The following is a 22,276-nucleotide window of genomic DNA, read 5'->3' on the forward strand; positions in this document are numbered from 1 at the left end:
TTATTTTTGTGGCCATGGCGATATTAAGATTATGTATTGCTTCTGCTCGGCTCGATCCAATACCACCGACATATCAACAATGGTTGACCAGGATTCTGAATGTATATAATTTGGAAAAAGCAATCTACGCTAGAAAGGGAAAGAAAGGGAGGAAACTGGGACTAAAAATATGGGAACCAATAACTATATGGAAGGATAATAGAAATGTATATAGAGATGTACTGATTAATGATGTCACTAACTGTTGAGTTATGCTGTTGTATCTATGATGTATCTATTCTATTACTTTTTTTCTCCCTTTTTGTTTGTACTGTATTTTTCTGCGCTATATGTACTTATTATATACTTTTGTATGTACAAAGCAAATTTGGTTGTATGCTATGCTGTGCTCCTTGCCCTTGGTTTAGGGGGCAAAATAGCTAAAAAAATTCAATAAATTATTTTATTTTTTTTAAAAGGAAAAGACAGAAACTACCAGTGGTATCTAATTCGTTTTTCTTTGAAAATGCATATATAAAAAATTGGCGACCCAGATGTGGATTTAGATTTAGCCCTAGTACTGAATAAAAAGATCTTTCACTCCTCAAATCTGAGGGCTCAGCACTATAAGACCCTTTTTAACTTGTATTTTACCCCATCAAAATTGTTCGCCTGGGGCGTAAGAGATAATGATAGGTGCCCCAGGTGCAAACGGGTCCAGCAGATTTACTCCATATGTTTTATAACTGTCCGAATTTAACACTGATTATTAGGGAGATACAGTTATTTTTGGAGGGGCTGCTAGAACAAAACATCATTCTATCCCCTACTGTGGGTTTAATAGGCACGGACGGTAAACTGAAGGCAGAAGATGGGGTCGAAGCCCTGGTTTTTATATCAGTGGCTATACTGCGTTTATTAATTACCGCTGGATGGAAAGATACCACTGCACCCACATTTCAGCAGTGGTTAACAAGGCTTTTAGGAATGCATAACATCGAGGAGTGCCTGTATGATTTTAAGGGGAAGAAAACATGTGAATTGGGTAGAAACATATGGGCGCCTGTCAGAAAATGGAGGGAATCTAGTCACTGAAAATACAAGATGAATTGTTTATAAGATTGGACGGTCCTTACGTCTATTCATGCCTACCCCAGTGCTTGTTTTAATCCTGCTTTTTACTTTTTGTATTTTCTATTTATTGCTGTTGATGTATTTATTCTGATTGTGTAATGAATTGATATATGTAATGACTTTTTTACCTCAATACCCCGAAACATCTCAATAAAATAAAATTAAAAAAAATAAAAAATCAAGAACTTCGTTCAAAGGTAAATATTGTTTTCAATAGTAATACATACAGGTAGGTAAAGCATTTAAAGTTGTGCAGCTTTAAGTACAATACAGTACGATGGAAGGAAAACTCAGTAATGGGTATTCCAATTCAATTCAATTCAAATTGGCTTTATTTGACAGCAAATATCATAATTATCATAAAAGCATTCTACAGTTGTATAAAAGTATATATTTACAATTTCATATAGTTAAAACATTTAAAACCTTGCTATACAAACCACTCTAAAATTAAACAACTTTTCCTAGTCGTTAATCCAACATTGGATTTGAAGATGTGTATGATTGCTAATACATGTGTCTCACACTCATCAATTGATCAACAATACTTTACAAATCAATCCTATATTTAAACTTACTCCGCTAGCCCTAAGTTAGATGTTACTTATTTTAACTTTCTTTTTTGTTTTGTGCTTTTGTTCGGACGATCCAGGCACAGCCCAGATACTTAGCAACACCACATACAAACAAAGACCTAGATGAGTCCGTTCTCAGGATGCGTAGAGCAATAAGATGGTTGCTAGTGCCCAGTTGAATACATATAGGCATTATCCATTTGGTCCTAGCCTGTTTGTAAGCTGGGCAGACAAAAAATAGATGGGCTACAGTTTCTTGCTGGGCGTCACAGCAAGGGCAGTTGGCTAAAGTACGTTTTAATGGATCCAATTTGTCCAGTGTGGTATTTTGCACTAGAGACCCAAATCTAAACTGCATCCTGATAAGATATAAGTATGATTCAAAGGATCCAAACAGTTTGTGCTGCAGGAACTCATCAGTTAGTCTCCCAAGTTTTGGGTTGTATAAATCCTGTTGGGTGACCCAGTTCCAATAGATCTTTTTTAACTCAGTCTTGGTCGGGGGGACCTGGTTAACCCAGGATTCATCTAAGCCCAATGAAGTCAGCATGTCCCTTACATCCCTAAGCCATCTGACCCTTTTGTTAGTATCCAAGGTGATGAGCTCGGAGAGACCAGTCGCATAATTATGAAGTTCTGGGATGCGCCTTAATATTACCCAATATAAAAGGGGACGAAGTCTGGCCACATCACTAAAAGGGCGTCTGCCCATATCAGAGAATGAATATTTGAGTGGTGTGCCAATGGGGAGGGATACCAGGTCTCTAAAAAATGTATTCTCTGATCTTCCAATCTCTTCAGTTTTTTCGAAGCCCCAAAGTTCAGCACCATACATTGATGAACTCACAGCATTTCCTTTATACACTGCTATGGCTGGGGATACCAGTCTAGTTGAAGATGAACGCTGGTCCCTGCCAATAGCGCTCACCACCCGCTTATGGTTTAGTAACATTTTATCCAAGTGGGTACACCATTGCATTTTGTCAGATAGCCTAATGTTATGTTATGTTATGTTAATTTCGATTTATATACCGCCAAATCACCGACAGGTCTCTTAGCGCTTGCTTTGGGAACCCGTCCTGGCTTTCCCTGCGAGATAACCCCTACTGGGCATCCCCAAGGTGAAGACCAGGCATCCCATCGCGGGGGGCCATAGTGGAGATTAAGCAAGCTATTGCCCAGAGTTGCAGAGAGTGAACCCATGATTCGAGTAGGCACCGAGGCGAGAATTATCGAGTCCGTGGACATTTTGAGCTCAAGACCCTGCTGCGTCGGGAATCGAACCCTGGTCCCGGGTCTGACCTCTACATCAGGGTCTGCCTCCTCTAACCAGTGAGCCACACTTCTCCACCCAGGTAATCAAATGAATGGACTCTCTCTAAAGGAGAACCATTAAGGGTGAGTTTATTTATGAAATGTTTCCCTGGGTTAAAAGCCATAAACTTTGTCTTTGAGATGTTTATTGTTAGGCCCCTTAGTGTACAGAACAATTGAAAGCGAGTAAGAAGTTTCTGGAGTCCTATCGGGGTTTTCGAAATTAGGAGAGTATCGACAGCAAACAGGAGGGTTGATATTTTTTCCCCCTCCAGGGATGGGGCATCTGCTGGATGTTGACTTATGAAACTAACCACTCCATTCACATAAAGTGAAAAGAGGGTATGAGCCATCACACAACTCTGGCTGACCCCCCTGTTGACCCGTATCTTCTCTGTGGTTTGCCCCTGTTCCCCCATCTAATTCGGGCATAATTATCATCGTGAAGACGTATTAGAAGATTTAAAATATAGGAGGGTATACCCATTGGAGGACTGACCATTGCTTTTCACGTGGCACTAAATCAAAAGCGGTCTTAAGGTCAAAGAACGCAAGGTAGAGGCTTCCCTTGCCAATTACAACTACCTTTCAGTGGAGAGGAAGTAATATAAATACTTGGTCCACTGTACTAGTAGCTTTCCTAAAGCCTGCTTGGTTGTTGGAAAGAATAACCTCCTCCTCCATCCAGTTCTGGATCCTGTTTAAGAGGGCTCTACCTACCACTTTCTGAATGGTATCTATTAGGCTAATAGGCCTATAATTGGCAGGGTCCTGGCGGTCTCCCTTTTTATATATAGGTACAACCTCTGCCCCTTTCCAAGATTTGTGAACTTCCGCTTGTTTTAATATAGTATTGATTAAAAGCAAAATATAATGGGCCCACTTCTGCGGTTCTAGTAAAATCAGGTCACCCTGGATACCATCTGGTCCTGCTGCCTTTGCAGGAGTAATACAATTGATTGCGCTCTCAATCTCCTTCAATTGGAAGAGATTGGTAGCTTCAAGTACGAATGGAGCCTGTATTCGCTGTGATTGAATTATAGATGGCCCCTCATCTTTCTCCATATACAATTGGGCAAAATGATCTTGCCAAACCTGGCTGCTAATATGATTCGGGATTGGAACGTTGTCTCTCCTTTCTTCCTTTTTAATTAAAGCCCAAAAGGAAGCGGAGTCCCTTTTATTACATACATCTTTTAGGTCCTGCCAGTGTGCCTCATCCCAATCACGTTTTGCTTGCTTTAAAGATTGATTATACACCTTCCTCGCTATTTGGACCATGGAGGAATTTTTCCCCTTTACCGCTGAGACTAGTGCATACCTTTTTTCCCTGCATAACTCAGTGTACCATGATTTGGAACTTTTTATTTGTCTCTTATTGTGGCCATTACATGGTCCTCCAAGGAAGTGGGCACCAATCTGGCCAATTATTTCTTGATATATTATAGGGATTGTCTCCCACCCCTGCGCTTCGACAGAAGCTGCCTCAAGTTCGACTATCTTTAACACTAAGATTGAGGTAATATTCTTAATTTTTATATCGTCCCCTGCAACCTTTGACCACCTTAGGCGCCTACCACAATTTGAGAGAGTTAACACCTTACTAAAAAGGGAGGGGTCACAGTATTATTTTTTCTAAGTAAGGACCATCGGTTCTTTATTTTAAACATTAGAGGATTATGATCGCTATCAACGGTTTGGCCCACTTCCATGTCTATGACATCAGCCCAGAGGCGTAGGTCCACCAGAATATAGTCAATACGGGACGGGCATGCAAGTTTATTAATGGGTAGTCAGTTTCAGGGGGTTCACCTTCTAGGTTAAGAGTTGTAGTGAGCCGAGGTCTAAAGTACTACAAGCAGATCTTGGGGAAACTCCCGGGTTCTACTGTGAGTATGCTGCTGGTGAGGATGGTAGCTGGTGTGCTATGGTAAAGGGGGCTTCCCAAAACTAGGCTGAACAGGGGGACTTGGGGACAAGTCTGGGAGCTCTCAAATGAGTCACAAGGGGGTTTTGAGCAAAGGGCCATAGACGGTTAATCTGGACCTGGGCCAGGCAGCTCGGGTGCAGAGTGGTCAGGTCGGCTGGGTGTGTAAATATGCTCCTCACCTTCACAGGCGAACGGCTAGCAGGGGCCAAATCAAGGCAGCTGGGCCTCTCAAGAAGTGGTTCTCAGTGATGCTGATGTCCCTCAATGACTGCTTAGCCACGGGGCATTGGAAATCTGGACAAGACTCATATTGTTGGTGTTTGGTCCAGGGCGTCTGATACCACGGGGCTTGGTGCTGCACACCTCCTGTGGGTCCTGGTATCTTCACACTCAGTGAGACAGATCATACCTTCTAGCGCATTTGTACTTTCTCTTGCCCGATCATCTGCAAAGTTGGTTGGAACGGGGAGCTGCAAGGCGGTGGGCCGGACTCTGCTTGTCAGTGCCTGTGGACTGCAGAGTTGTAGCTCCTCAACTCCAAGGGAGACTGTAGGTAATTTCTGAAGTGCTGCTGCTTACCCAAGGCTTTTTACTCTCTCCTGCTCATGGGACAAGTCACTTTGTCAGGATTGTTGAGAGAGGGCTGAGTACCATTAGGTTTTTGTGCCAAAAGACCACAGTTCTGCTGCAGTTCTCACCAGGCAGTGACTCTTCTTCATCCTTCTTCTCTTGATCAATCAAATCTCAGTTCTTGGGTTTAAGGGTGCCACCTTAATACTCAATTTATGGGTGTTAACGTGGGTGATAGGTAGGCAACACCCTCTATATTAACACTTCCTGGGGGAAGTGGGTATAGCCCTGACCCAAGAATGCTAATTTAATCTGAAGTAAGATGGAGGAATCTGAAAAGTGGTGTCCACATTAACTGACCTGCCCTAAGAGTGGTGCTGGCTAATGAGGACACACCTCCTAATCTTATTATTTTTCCTACCTATCATGCCACCAAAAGTGGGAGCTTGACACGGGGTGGACATTGCCACTAACTGTCAAAACCACCGCAATGGAGCGCACACCGCTAGCCCCTCCTCCGGATCGCCCCTCGGGATTCTGGCACTTGTAGTTCAGTAGTGGATCACCCAGGTGGGTGCAAGTCGGTACTTGTTGGACTGATGAATCTCTAGACCCGATACATGTCCCGGGTTTTTGGGTATCGCCCAAGACATGGCTCGGGTTTCGGGATAACTTCCCTCATCAGTAGAGAAAATGGTTTAGGGGTGGAGGAGAAGGCCGCCAAACAACAGTCAATGGCCTCGATGCCCGAACCGGCACGCAGGGCAGCATCCAGGAGCCCGTCGGGACATGTATCGGGTCTAGAGATTCATCAGTCCAACAAGTACCGACTTGCACCCACCTGGGTGATCCACTACTGAACTACAAGTGCCAGAATCCCGAGGGGCGATCCGGAGGAGGGGCTAGCGGTGTGCGCTCCATTGCGGTGGTTTTTACTAATTGGCTCCCTTGAGCCTTGAGCCGACGGGCTCCTGGATGCTGCCCTGCGTGCCGGTTCGGGCATCGAGGCCATTGACTGTTGTTTGGCGGCCTTCTCCTCCACCCCTAAACCATTTTCTCTACTGATGAGGGAAGTTATCCCGAAACCCGAGCCATGTCTTGGGCGATACCCAAAAACCCGGGACATGTATCGGGTCTAGAGATTCATCAGTCCAACAAGTACCGACTTGCACCCACCTGGGTGATCCACTACTGAACTACAAGTGCCAGAATCCCGAGGGGCGATCCGGAGGAGGGGCTAGCGGTGTGCGCTCCATTGCGGTGGTTTTTACTAATTGGCTCCCTTGAGCCTTGAGCCGACGGGCTCCTGGATGCTGCCCTGCGTGCCGGTTCGGGCATCGAGGCCATTGACTGTTGTTTGGCGGCCTTCTCCTCCACCCCTAAACCATTTTCTCTACTGATGAGGGAAGTTATCCCGAAACCCGAGCCATGTCTTGGGCGATACCCAAAAACCCGGGACATGTATCGGGTCTAGAGATTCATCAGTCCAACAAGTACCGACTTGCACCCACCTGGGTGATCCACTACTGAACTACAAGTGCCAGAATCCCGAGGGGCGATCCGGAGGAGGGGCTAGCGGTGTGCGCTCCATTGCGGTGGTTTTTACTAATTGGCTCCCTTGAGCCTTGAGCCGACGGGCTCCTGGATGCTGCCCTGCGTGCCGGTTCGGGCATCGAGGCCATTGACTGTTGTTTGGCGGCCTTCTCCTCCACCCCTAAACCATTTTCTCTACTGATGAGGGAAGTTATCCCGAAACCCGAGCCATGTCTTGGGCGATACCCAAAAACCCGGGACATGTATCGGGTCTAGAGATTCATCAGTCCAACAAGTACCGACTTGCACCCACCTGGGTGATCCACTACTGAACTACAAGTGCCAGAATCCCGAGGGGCGATCCGGAGGAGGGGCTAGCGGTGTGCGCTCCATTGCGGTGGTTTTTATTGCCACTAACTGTAGTGGCCTGGGTTTCATAACAAGGTTGGCAGGGCCTTTAAAGTGTCCCATCCTGGAATGTGCATCCTGTGTGATGGAAGTGTGAACACCTCTGCCCAGAGCAGGATCTGTTTTTGGCCTCTGAGAACATAGTCTCTCACCTCAGGCGGTCAGAAACCTGTCAATGGTGGCTAGCAATACCAGTCAGTCAACACACTAGTAGTTGGTAGACATTCAGGGGACATCTCCAAGGTGCCCTCTGGGTGCATTGCTTAATAAACCCGCCACTGCCATTAGTGTTGGTTTCTCAAGACGAAGTGTTTGGTACCAACCAACTTGGGGTACAGTGAAGCCAACATGTCGCTGACGAAATCATAATCATGAGTGACCAGCCCATGTACTTGTCATGGCTTCCCTCTGCTCTTGTAATATCTAAAGTTCTGCTTAGATATCACAGGGACACATACAGTCATGCAGATATAGCCACACATGTAGTACAGTATTCCCCACCTTAGGTCTGGAAGGCCTGTTGTAGGGGTATTTTACCTATAACGCATGCATTGTTTTTCTGGCATGGCACACCCTTTATTTTACTAAGACATGCAAGCTTCAACAGCAGTTTACATGAACTTGGTGAGGGGCAACCTGCTTCAGTCCTTAGGGACCCTCTTTAGTTTCAAGGCCCTAGGTACCATTTAATAGGGACAAACAGGGACCAACCACTGTACCAATTGTGGAACAATGGTACAGTTTATAGAAAGAACACTGGTACTGGGGACCTGGCTAGCAGGAAGCCAGTACACATTCAGTCACAGTTGCACCAGATAACGGGCAAAAAGTGGGAGTAAAATACAACAGAGTCCAGTTTCCTACACAAACCCTACCAGCAAACATACGTTTCAACAGAATTAAATAAAGATAATAATGCTCTTAATGAGTCTACAATGTTTTAATCACAATGTAGATGGAACACGGATATAGTATCCAACATTACTCATTTTTGAAAGGTTGAATAGTGCCCCTGGGAGTACGGGAGGAGTGATAAGGTGAGGATCGTGCAGGTCCTTTATACTCCAGCCCCACACTTGAGACTATTACATTAATGTAATACATGGGGCATGTGTTTGTTTAAGTGATTCATTTGGATTTATTATTGTCCTTATACCATAATTGATTCACAATTATTCAAGATTTTTGTGTGTTTTTATTGGCACTATCCCCTACCTGCACTATCCTCACCTTATCACTCCTCCCGTACTCCCAGGGGCACTATTCAACCTTTCAAAAATGAGTAATGTTGGATACTATATCCTTGTTCCATCTACATTGTGATTAAAACATTGTAGACTCATTAAGTGCATTATTATCTTTATTTCATTCTGTTGAAACGTATGCTTTCTCGCTGGGACCCCTTCCCTCTCATTAACAATATGACCCAGATCCCAGTGACTTCTCTTGGGTAAACCCCCCCCCCTTTGTTAACCTACCAGCAAACAGGCCAGGAAGTTCAGTCAAAATCTGGGAGAGCCTACCTAGTCTATTAGGTGAGGAAGAGTAAGGAAACAGGCTGTATTGTTTCAGGGCCTTTTCTGCCTAGGATCCTACTGTCCAGGTCATTCCATCCAGGAAGTTGAAATTCCTCATTAGTGTCTGGACCAAACTAAAAATGCACGTTTCTCAGCTTCTTTTCGTTGGAATGAAAGGTGTAAAGCTCTGCTAATGTTGCGCAATTACACACGGCGTTACGGTTGTTTGCTTCTTGTTGTTGTAAGGTCCCAATCCCCCTGTGAACCAGCTAGTTAGCAAGGAAGATAACACTTGATGAACCAGCTCATCTCCAAGGAAAAGGGTAAGTGGAGAGAGAAACAAGACAAAACACTAGGTCTTCGTTTTAAGGATCCAGCAGTTTGTTTCTCTTACTGAAGTTCTCTGAGCCTTGTGAATACCTTGCCAGGCGGCGTCTTCTTCTTTGTGATAATAACAGATTGAATGAACCTTCACTACTTTTAAAAGTAACCACGAAATAACAAATGCACAATTAAATTCTTACATACCACTTGTTTGAAGGCCCATGCAAAAACTTCTATTGTCTCAGGTTAAATCTGATCATTGACTTAGATCTGTACACCTTAAATAATATAAGATATAGCATTAAATTGCGAAGATTAGATTATACTCAGACACGTGAACATCTAGAAAGCATCAACTGGTTAGTAGATGTTAGTTCTGGTCAGAAATGGTGAACTCAACCTTGTAGCGAGACCATACCTGAAAACTCTGAGTGGAGTTCTTCGATTGGGGGTTCAGTACTGTAAATATACTCAAAAGAAAAAACAATACAAAAGAAACTAGCACAATGTCAGGACAACTATCAATAATGTTCCACACCTTGTCCTACATGAACATTATGTATCACACGTTTACTTAAAATGGTTAGTTCAATTGTTTCACCAATGCATTATGTATTATTGCTTTTTCGATGCTTGTTGGATTTGTCTTTAGCAATGCTTGTTGCCATTATTGTCTTTTTATGTCCAAAAAATCCAAATGCAGTAGTCTCTAATTTCCTTAATTCAAAGTGTTCAAAATTGAGTTGTATTAAACATTCCCCAAAAAAAGTCTTTCAATGTTCTTTCGCTTTTAAAACTGAACTGTATCAAACATTCTCAAAAAACAGTCTTTCAAAGTTCTTGCGCTTTTAAAAAGGCTTTTACGTTTATAAAAGGCTTTTGTATTTAGTTGCCTAGCAACTTACATTCTTAGGGGCAGATTTATGTTGGGAAAGCGCCACGTTTGCGTCACGCAACTGCGGCGTAAACGTGGCGCATCCCTACGACCCATTTACAACGTGACGCATCTAGGCAGATGCGTCACGTAGTAAAGCCCTGCGCCACTTGTGGGCGTTCCGGCGCAGGGTGGGCGTTCCGGGGCAGGTGCGCCTTGCAAAAGTGGCTAAGTGATATAGATTTCACTTAGTCACTTTCAGGCCAATGCTGCGTCAAAACCCTGCACCTGCTTGAAGCAGGCGTAGGTCTTGAAGCAGCATTGTAAAGATGGAGCACCCCCGAGCCTTGCTGGAGCTGCGTCACGCTTGCGACGCAACTCCAACAATGTGCCACTTTTACGGCACATATGCGTCACGCATCTGTGCCGTTTTTGCCCCATGGTGCGCCACATTGTAAATGCGGCGCACCATGGGAGGCAGAGCAGCGGCGCAAAATAACTGGTGCATCCCTGGGGATGCGCCAGTTATCATAAATCTGCCCCTTACTTTCTTTGTAGGTCGTTGATGTCGACCGCAGATAACCGGATTTTCCAAGAAGAGAAGACCGGAACGAGGAAAGAAGTCAGCTGAGTACGTGGAGGGAAGCTGATCGTCTGAAGCTTAACCGGGAGTTCTGAAAGACAGGTAAGCGCGGGTGGTTGCTGGGCAGTGGGTTGTTTGGGAACTGGAGATGGGAATTGAAGCCACTGAAAACAAGGCGGCTCCCTGTCGAGGTCGGAGAAGTCCTGAGCGCTCGTGATGACGCTTGTGCAAAGAAGTAAAGCACCGTCATGTTCCGAGTGCTCTCTTTATGTAGCTTCAATGATGTTTCTTACGGCGGCGTGACGTTCTAATTTGAATGCGCCTCACGTGGAGTAGACGATACCGTTACATGATGCCTCCACATGGGGATTATTGTGCATGAAGGAAAGAATGAAGTGGAAACCATCAAGTATTGACCACTGTAACCAACAAGCATTGGACAATGCAATCGATGAAGAAACATAACGTTGCACATGACAGGACTACAAACAAAGGTACACATGATGCCTGGGGCCTCATTTATGAAAAGTGACGCATCGCTGCATGAAAACAGCGATGCGTCACTTTTCACTGCGCACTCCTTGCGACACCAATGATGAGTCATATTTAATGTATGACGCATCATGTCGCAAGGACTTACAGATACGTCAGTATTTCTGACGCATCTGTAAGCGCAAAAGTGACTCATTGCTGGAGTGTGTCACAAAAGTGACGCAACTCCAGCAATGCGTCCTTTCACATGGGGCAAGCCCCATGTGAAAGGGCTTGCGTCAGTCTTACGCCTGCTGTGAGGCAGGCGCTAGATTTTGACGCAACAGCATCCTAAAAGTGACGCCGTGAAATCTCATAGATTTCACTGCGTCACTGTTACGAGGCTTTTTGCGGGGGAACGCCCCCTCTGCATACATTATACCTGACGCAGGTATAATGTTTACAACAAGGGGTGGTGAGGGACAGAGTCTCTGAATTAAGCAGAAAGCTCTCACCCAGTCAAGAGATCAGGGCTAGATCCAACACCGTTTTTTAGCTCACTGCACCATCCCAGTTTCAGAACCTGGCTGTATGTAAATTAGTCTGGTGAAGAATTGGCTTGGTAGTTTAGTCTGCCCTGTTCCCATGATGCACTGGGCCAGGGACAGACTGATTTGCATATAGCCAGGTTCTGAGCTGGGATGGGGCAGTGAGATAAATAACGGTGATGGATCAAGCCCTGATCTTTGGACTGGGTAAGAGTGGTCTGCTCAATTCAGACACTCTGTTCATCACCACCCCCTTTTCTGAATCGTTTTTGGCCACTATAGGTGTGGCAGGGTATACTCAGACATGAGTCCCTTTCTCACTGCTACATCAGGATTCAAGCAAGCCGGGCCGAAGACGGCTGAAATGCCAGAAACCGGTCCCCGGTAGCTTGTCTCCTTTCTGGTGAAGAATTGGCTTGGTAGTTTAGTCTGCCCTGTTCCCATGATGCACTGGGCCAGGGACAGACTGATTTGCATATAGCCAGGTTCTGAGCTGGGATGGGGCAGTGAGATAAATAACGGTGATGGATCAAGCCCTGATCTTTGGACTGGGTAAGAGTGGTCTGCTCAATTCAGACACTCTGTTCATCACCACCCCCTTTTCTGAATCGTTTTTGGCCACTATAGGTGTGGCAGGGTATACTCAGACATGAGTCCCTTTCTCACTGCTCCATCAGGATTCAAGCAAGCCGGGCCGAAGACGGCTGAAATGCCAGAAACCGGTCCCCGGTAGCTTGTCTCCTTTCTGGTGAAGAATTGGCTTGGTAGTTTAGTCTGCCCTGTTCCCATGATGCACTGGGCCAGGGACAGACTGATTTGCATATAGCCAGGTTCTGAGCTGGGATGGGGCAGTGAGATAAATAACGGTGATGGATCAAGCCCTGATCTTTGGACTGGGTAAGAGTGGTCTGCTCAATTCAGACACTCTGTTCATCACCACCCCCTTTTCTGAATCGTTTTTGGCCACTATAGGTGTGGCAGGGTATACTCAGACATGAGTCCCTTTCTCACTGCTCCATCAGGATTCAAGCAAGCCGGGCCGAAGACGGCTGAAATGCCAGAAACCGGTCCCCGGTAGCTTGTCTCCTTTCTGGTGAAGAATTGGCTTGGTAGTTTAGTCTGCCCTGTTCCCATGATGCACTGGGCCAGGGACAGACTGATTTGCATATAGCCAGGTTCTGAGCTGGGATGGGGCAGTGAGATAAATAACGGTGATGGATCAAGCCCTGATCTTTGGACTGGGTAAGAGTGGTCTGCTCAATTCAGACACTCTGTTCATCACCACCCCCTTTTCTGAATCGTTTTTGGCCACTATAGGTGTGGCAGGGTATACTCAGACATGAGTCCCTTTCTCACTGCTCCATCAGGATTCAAGCAAGCCGGGCCGAAGACGGCTGAAATGCCAGAAACCGGTCCCCGGTAGCTTGTCTCCTTTCTGGTGAAGAATTGGCTTGGTAGTTTAGTCTGCCCTGTTCCCATGATGCACTGGGCCAGGGACAGACTGATTTGCATATAGCCAGGTTCTGAGCTGGGATGGGGCAGTGAGATAAATAACGGTGATGGATCAAGCCCTGATCTTTGGACTGGGTAAGAGTGGTCTGCTCAATTCAGACACTCTGTTCATCACCACCCCCTTTTCTGAATCGTTTTTGGCCACTATAGGTGTGGCAGGGTATACTCAGACATGAGTCCCTTTCTCACTGCTCCATCAGGATTCAAGCAAGCCGGGCCGAAGACGGCTGAAATGCCAGAAACCGGTCCCCGGTAGCTTGTCTCCTTTCTGGTGAAGAATTGGCTTGGTAGTTTAGTCTGCCCTGTTCCCATGATGCACTGGGCCAGGGACAGACTGATTTGCATATAGCCAGGTTCTGAGCTGGGCTGGGGCAGTGAGATAAATAACGGTGATGGATCAAGCCCTGATCTTTGGACTGGGTAAGAGTGGTCTGCTCAATTCAGACACTCTGTTCATCACCACCCCCTTTTCTGAATCGTTTTTGGCCACTATAGGTGTGGCAGGGTATACTCAGACATGAGTCCCTTTCTCACTGCTCCATCAGGATTCAAGCAAGCCGGGCCGAAGACGGCTGAAATGCCAGAAACCGGTCCCCGGTAGCTTGTCTCCTTTCTGGTGAAGAATTGGCTTGGTAGTTTAGTCTGCCCTGTTCCCATGATGCACTGGGCCAGGGACAGACTGATTTGCATATAGCCAGGTTCTGAGCTGGGATGGGGCAGTGAGATAAATAACGGTGATGGATCAAGCCCTGATCTTTGGACTGGGTAAGAGTGGTCTGCTCAATTCAGACACTCTGTTCATCACCACCCCCTTTTCTGAATCGTTTTTGGCCACTATAGGTGTGGTAGGGTATACTCAGACATGAGTCCCTTTCTCACTGCTCCATAAGGATTCACGCAAGCCGGGCCGAAGACGGCTGAAATGCCAGAAACCGGTCCCCGGTAGCTTGTCTCCTTTCTGGTGAAGAATTGGCTTGGTAGTTTAGTCTGCCCTGTTCCCATGATGCACTGGGCCAGGGACAGACTGATTTGCATATAGCCAGGTTCTGAGCTGGGATGGGGCAGTGAGATAAATAACGGTGATTGACCAAGCCCTGATCTTTGGACTGGGTAAGAGTGGTCTGCTCAATTCAGACACTCTGTTCATCACCACCCCCTTTTCTGAATCGTTTTTGGCCACTATAGGTGTGGCAGGGTATACTCAGACATGAGTCCCTTTCTCACTGCTCCATCAGGATTCAAGCAAGCCGGGCCGAAGACGGCTGAAATGCCAGAAACCGGTCCCCGGTAGCTTGTCTCCTTTCTGGTGAAGAATTGGCTTGGTAGTTTAGTCTGCCCTGTTCCCATGATGCACTGGGCCAGGGACAGACTGATTTGCATATAGCCAGGTTCTGAGCTGGGATGGGGCAGTGAGATAAATAACGGTGATGGATCAAGCCCTGATCTTTGGACTGGGTAAGAGTGGTCTGCTCAATTCAGACACTCTGTTCATCACCACCCCCTTTTCTGAATCGTTTTTGGCCACTATAGGTGTGGCAGGGTATACTCAGACATGAGTCCCTTTCTCACTGCTCCATCAGGATTCAAGCAAGCCGGGCCGAAGACGGCTGAAATGCCAGAAACCGGTCCCCGGTAGCTTGTCTCCTTTCTGGTGAAGAATTGGCTTGGTAGTTTAGTCTGCCCTGTTCCCATGATGCACTGGGCCAGGGACAGACTGATTTGCATATAGCCAGGTTCTGAGCTGGGCTGGGGCAGTGAGATAAATAACGGTGATGGATCAAGCCCTGATCTTTGGACTGGGTAAGAGTGGTCTGCTCAATTCAGACACTCTGTTCATCACCACCCCCTTTTCTGAATCGTTTTTGGCCACTATAGGTGTGGCAGGGTATACTCAGACATGAGTCCCTTTCTCACTGCTCCATCAGGATTCAAGCAAGCCGGGCCGAAGACGGCTGAAATGCCAGAAACCGGTCCCCGGTAGCTTGTCTCCTTTCTGGTGAAGAATTGGCTTGGTAGTTTAGTCTGCCCTGTTCCCATGATGCACTGGGCCAGGGACAGACTGATTTGCATATAGCCAGGTTCTGAGCTGGGATGGGGCAGTGAGATAAATAACGGTGATGGATCAAGCCCTGATCTTTGGACTGGGTAAGAGTGGTCTGCTCAATTCAGACACTCTGTTCATCACCACCCCCTTTTCTGAATCGTTTTTGGCCACTATAGGTGTGGTAGGGTATACTCAGACATGAGTCCCTTTCTCACTGCTCCATAAGGATTCTTGCAAGCCGGGCCGAAGACGGCTGAAATGCCAGAAACCGGTCCCCGGTAGCTTGTCTCCTTTCTGGTGAAGAATTGGCTTGGTAGTTTAGTCTGCCCTGTTCCCATGATGCACTGGGCCAGGGACAGACTGATTTGCATATAGCCAGGTTCTGAGCTGGGATGGGGCAGTGAGATAAATAACGGTGATGGATCAAGCCCTGATCTTTGGACTGGGTAAGAGTGGTCTGCTCAATTCAGACACTCTGTTCATCACCACCCCCTTTTCTGAATCGCAGGTATAATGTGGCGCAGGTTTTTAAAAAGTGACGCATCTACCTAGATGCGTCACTTTTTAAATATGGCGCAACAAGGCGCATTTTGTACGCCGCTGGTGCGTCATAAAAAGTGACGCACCGGCGGCGCAAAACTGACGCAAGGCCTCATAAATAAGGGCCCAGGTGTCTAGGAAACATAACGTGGCACACAACATTACTTCATACAAAGGTACACATGATGCCTTGAGTCCTTTTGGAAAGAACGATAATATGCCTGACTTTGTTTATACAAATGATGACAAGAAAAGAGGTTTAGCAGACAGCTGCCTATGAACCCTTAACAGCTAAACCTATGTTAGCCCCTGGCTTACTCAAAGAGGTCACCCAGAACTTGAGTAACCCCACCTTGACCAACAGAGTCAGGGGGCTTAGCTTGCTTTTTGACGTGGGGTCAGACCACGATGCCAAGGTCATTGCAGCCATAAAGGTTACCACCCAGCAAAGGCCACTGACAGCGGTCAGTACCCAGAACCATACCTTTAGCTCCTCATTTGTTGAGATTGATAAATGAAATAGCAATGTACACCCTGATGTATGCACGCATAGCAGGAGCAGTTCCAATAAATCCAGTATTGATGTATGCTGTAATCAATTCACGCACAATGATATCATTACCAGTAAATGCAATGCCAATGTACGCTGTAACCTATGTATGTACAGTGATGTTAATACTTGTAAATCCAATGTCGATGTACACAGTAAATTATGCCTGCATAATGACATCAATATCAGTGAATGCAACGTTGATATACAATGTAATAACTGTGCGTATAATAATGAGAATATCTGTAAATATCATATAAATGACAGCCATGTTACATGTACAAAGACTGACAAACTCTTATCTTTGCTGTTAGATTTTCCAAGTCGACCTACTCATCAACCCGGAGTCAGATATACATGGTCAAACAGGCCCTGTGACCCAAACCCAAGCCTCCCACTTACTTGGGTTATCCTCGAGGGGTTCAAGGTTCAAGAGGCCACCGGGACTGCTATCCATAAGGGGTTCCAAATGTCGGGCGAGGGAAGCGTCCTAGTTGTCAGCCCAGTGTGCACACTGGGCTGACAACCAGGGTGCTTCACTCGCCTGACATTTATTGCAGGGCAGTGGTATTTTTCGCGCTTGCCTTTTGATCCTTTTGACCCCCTTATGGACAGCAGTGAACTACGCATCCAAGTCCCAGTCATGTCTTGAACCTTGGACCCCTCGAGTATAGCCCAACTAAGAATCCAGGTCCTGGTACTTCATTACCCTCATTCTCCGAACTCGGAATCCCCTGTCGGACTCTACTTACTCAGTGGTCCCTTTTGACCCAAACTTCGCTTGCTCCTAATGGCTGCCTACAATTGTCCTCTGCATTGATTCACTACTACTGTCTAAGCACTATACTGAAACCAGAAATCATTGTCCTGAAGATCACCTGAATTTGAACAGGTCGAAAGGCCGTCAACTATTCAGCGCAAACCGTGGCCTTAACGTGGCCAACCAACTCAGTCCAAATCAAAAATTCTACCTTGTTTATATCTGCCTTGTATCACTGACCACTTAATCAATTGTATTCTTTGTTTTTGGCCGGTCACGATGTTTTCTCACTCCTATATCACTGCGCGGTTCACCCTTACTAGCACGTTCAGTGCACACGTGTGTGTCATGGTGACTTTTTGTAAAATTGTACTGTAGTGCTGAAACAACTACCTGCAAATAATATTCTACATTCTATGAAACTTTTTCATGGTCTCCCTTTCTTCTCCCCCTCATTCTAGCGATTTATACAATTCTGGTAATTGTCCTCGCCAATGATTACTGCTTAAGACATTGTTGTTTTGCTACACACTGCATGAGCAGATCACGCACTCACCACACCGGACATCTGGACACGCACACACTTGCCCACACTAGCTCTTTGGAGCTATCTGTGTCCCCCTTATCAGCGGGTTTTCTTGCTATTCATGACTATGATGCTTTACAAAGAATGCCAAAGTGTTTCATTTTACCTAAAGAAATTGTATATGTGTGGCCACAACTTCTAGGCATTGAGACTGTCTTCAGACGTGCTGCATTTAATTAAATCAATGTGTTCCTATTTGCCAAACAGCTCTAGTCTTTTCATTTATTTAAGGTAAAATCACATTCAAGCAACACACAGACCGGTGAAGGTGCTAACATATAGGCTTATTTAGGTTCAGATTGCGTGTCTGCTATTTTAGGGTGGGGGGGTTACTACCTCACGTAGCAATCACCCTCATTCTATTCTTTCTTCAATTAGCTGAGGTGCCACCATCTCAAGCTCAGCAGCTGCCTGAATAGCCAGGACTTCTTGTGGGTTGGGAGGGCTTCACCAGGACCACTTAGGGAGCCCTTCCCAACAGGGGCAGGTTCTCCTTGTCTTACACAAACTGTAGCTAAAAGAGGCCCACCGTTTCTACACTTTTCCTATTCATCTGGGGCTTACTTGCACTAACTGAAGGTTCAGTACCTCCAGAATCCTTGGGGACAACCTCCACTGAACCTGTACCTCACTATGGCTCAGACCAACATCTGGATAGTAATTTCAAAGGACACATTCAAGGGGAAGTTCGTTACCGACTACCACCCTTCTCCAACTAAGGGACCCAGCTTTCTCTAGGGGTATCAAAGCCACAGGCCTAACAGTAAGCATCCTAGGATAGCCCTTACTCTTCTAGTTTCATTTGGAATATATTAGTTTGGGAGGACCAGCCTGTCATGAACAACAGTGTGAACAGGTATTTCTCAAGGCAGTGGCTGGGATTCCATTCACTAGTAGATGGTGGAAGTGTCTATCACCCTCTAGAATTTCCAACTCACCTTTTGGGCCCATTTTCCAGTTAAAAGCTAAGAGGACTTCCTCATTTGAGGAATCACCCTCCAAGGCTACATAGGCAACCCCTGGAGTTACTCCAGAAGGATTGTTTTTAGGACAAGAAGAGTCCTTGGCATGGTGCCCTGTCTGTTCACAGTTAAGGTGTAGGAAGGTGGATATCTGACTGTATGGTTGCCCCAACTTTTTGCCTAGTGTTGCTGGTTTTCGACTTAGTTGGCCTGTGATCCTTCTAATCAGGGCCCCAGGCTTACTGCTCTCCCTATAAAATGGACTCCATGTACTTTAGGTACATACCTGATTGTGTATTGGGTCACCTCTGTGAGCCCCTGTATAGTGTACCATAGGTACCCAGGGCATAGGTGCATCCAAGGCCTACCAGGGGCTGCAGCATGTATTATGCCACCCCTGGCTGGCCATCTAAACTGACACCACAGGCTGATCACTCAGCTTGGGTAAGGTGGTGTAATCACCCCTTACTTAGATATAGTCTATCTATATCTGCCTTATATATAGACACATAGTAGTCTATAAGTCACTCCATGGTAGGCCTTAACAATCCTGGAGGCAGAGTGCTTGGTTTTATGTGAGAGGGTGCCCTAGCATGAGCTGAGCCCCTCTGCAGCTTTCCCAACCATCTCCTTATAGCTGTTCTATGATATAGCCATACCATATACTCTTAAGTGCACTATAATCCTCGCGGTTAATGCTAACTTTGGTTTGGCTTTATCAAAACATGTTGTGTAAGGTGTCAAACACTTTGGAATACTACCCCCCCCCCGCCAGTTCGGACGGCGGGGGTAGCATTCCACCCTTCTAGAGAGAAAAGACATGTAGTTACTGCTTTACCCGGTTAAAGTTAAACAGAGCCTCAGCATCATATAATGGATGCTGCTGCCACAGACACAAGTCTGACCTCCTGCTGATGGATGAAACTCCAGCCAGCGAGGCCTGGACAATAGGTTTCCTGTCAGGGGAGGTGCTAGCACCTCCCCAGACAGCCTGTAGTGAATTGGGGCAGGGTGGGTTGAAAGGAAAGATGCTTTTCCAGACACTGCGTGGGGCACACATGGTGCTCCATGCATAGCCCGGTTCAAACCAGTTGCTGGGGCACTCCAGCCCCGCTCTGGCGTGAAACTGGACAAAGGGAAAGGGGTGTAACCACCCCCTTTCCAGGTCCAGCCCCTAAAATCTATATAAAGATAGGAGCTGTGTCTAGAGACTTTAGATTATCCTGGACTGAAACTCTGAAATGAAACTCTTGGACCTTCGATTTTCTACATCGACTAGAAGACTAGAGACATCTCCCTTGTGGTCAAGGAGTGACCACCATGTGCAAACAGGCACCACCAGTAACTTGCTGGATTGCTTTGTCGATGCTCCTGCCATAACCTGAAGACTCAGCGACTCAGGACCTGGACTTCCAGACTTCTCAGACTCCGATCCACATCCACAGCAAAGCTGAGACCCGTGGCGGACACAAGAGAAGTGGGTCCGGACACCCTGGACTTCCTCCATTTTGCTAACTGCTCAACTTCCAAGGTACCCTCACAGTTGTGCATTGGGGTATGAGAAGCCCCAGACCCGAGCGCCATTTAGACCAAAGCTCAGCCCTCCATACTCCACAAGTGTCGCGTGGGGCATGCTCCTGCATTTCAGCTTGAAGCATCCTTCCGGTTGCTAGCCCGCTGGCTAGTTAGCCCTCTGAAGACTTCTTTTTGAATTTACACTGCTGGCCTGGTTGCTCCAGATTTGCTCTAGCTTCCCTGCAAAGGATAAGCTCCCTAGACCTTGCTGGTCTGACTCGAAGGAAATCATCACTTCCTGTGTGGGTTGTGGTTGCCAAGGTTTGTTGGGTCCAATCCGGATACTGATGCCGCAGTCAACTAGATCCTTTGTGGGACAGCTGGAATCCAGCTCCTGGTTGTCGTCGACGGCTCCTGGTCCTTGTGGCTGCAGAGACAAGCTTCACCTCTTCAACTGAAATCTCCTCAACATCGCCTGGTTCCTTCCTGGTCACTGGCTAATGACCCAGACTGTTTCCCCTCTGCTTTCAGGTTTTTCAGATCCTCGATCTGCCCTTGGCTCCACCCGTACACTTTTCCCCTGGTCGCCTGCAGCACTTCTTCGCAGATCTCCATAGGAAACATCTACGAAACCCGACACCTAAAGACACCTATGCACCCGGCTTCTTTGGGTGAGGTAACTCGAGTGCTCTGGTGCTCCTGTGGGTATTGACTATCCAAGTGTCCTAGTCTAAAGTGGTTTTGTCGTAGTCCATCCGGAAGTGCTCTAAATCTTTAACTTTGTAACTTTTATGTTCTCCATTCTAAGTCAATGGTAACTCGTGACTGTGTTTAGACACTGCACGCGTCTCCCGTGGGTCTCCTACTTCCTAACCTTTGGTTGTCTAGTGTAGCCCAGCGGTTCCCTAGGACCTAGGCCTATTCCCTATTCCTAAAGTGGTTCTTATACAACTTACTTAGTGTATGGTTTGTGAGGCCCCTAGGACAAAACTGTATGTGTGCAACTTATCGTATGCTATTTAAGTAACTTGTGATGTACCTCGATCTCTGACCTCATAAAGAAGTCAGAGGGATTGTGTTAGAAATAAATACATATATATTTGATATATACCTTGTGTGGTGTCCTTTCATTTGGTATTCAAGGGATTATAATTAGGGCTCCCGGTTTTCCGTTTAAACAGAGTTCCACATATAAATACAGACGGAAAACTATTTTTCCTTTGTCTGTATTTATATATAGCAACAGCAAAATACTAGTAAATGTTGCTGCGCTGCCGTGCTTCAGCCCAGAGTTGTCACACCCCTGTTCCTGATGCTGGATTCTCCAGGGGTCTGACCGCTCAAGTGAGCTCTGGGGCAGCCTGGCACCATTTCACAAGTTAAGTAGGTGGATTTCTGTGGCCTCAGGGGACAGATTATTGGTGGCCTCACAGCGGCCCCGGACACTACCTCTTGAATGCTGCTCCTCACACTGTCTGTCCCACTGCAGCCTCGGGCTCTCCACTACCCCCCCACCTCCATGAACAGGCAGCTACCGTATTTGAATATCGGTGCAACTATCTCAAGCTGTGTCCCCCGGGTTTCCGATCCAACGTCCTCATGTGGGTGGGGTGGGGGGAGGGGTGGAGGCTTGTGGTGTCCTTACTTTGTGAAAGTGATCGGTGTGTGTTGAGTTTGTTGCCACAAATTTTGCATATCAGCCGTCAGTATAAAACGGAATACATTTGCAAACACATGTATTCGCTGTGTTTTCATTGAAGAATGACATTTTTATTTTTAAATGCTTTAAAATGGAGATGGCAGAATTTGAACCTGTGACCCCCACCTATAAACCGGCAGCACCAGGGGGGATCGTATTGTTTTGTTTTCTTCAGAACAGCAATTCACGTTCATTGAGCCGAAGGATTAGGATAAATGCAGCTCAGGGAGTGTGCATTGTATTCTGCGAGCTGTGCTTTTCAATTGTCGTGTTTGCCTGTTGACAAATTGGAGTTCAGTAAGAGACAAATTGGGACACCGCAAAGGAAATGTTCAGCAGCGGCTTCGT

The sequence above is a fragment of the Lissotriton vulgaris genome, chromosome 9 (genome assembly GCF_964263255.1).
Source record: "Lissotriton vulgaris chromosome 9, aLisVul1.2, whole genome shotgun sequence".
Taxonomy (NCBI): domain Eukaryota; kingdom Metazoa; phylum Chordata; class Amphibia; order Caudata; family Salamandridae; genus Lissotriton; species Lissotriton vulgaris.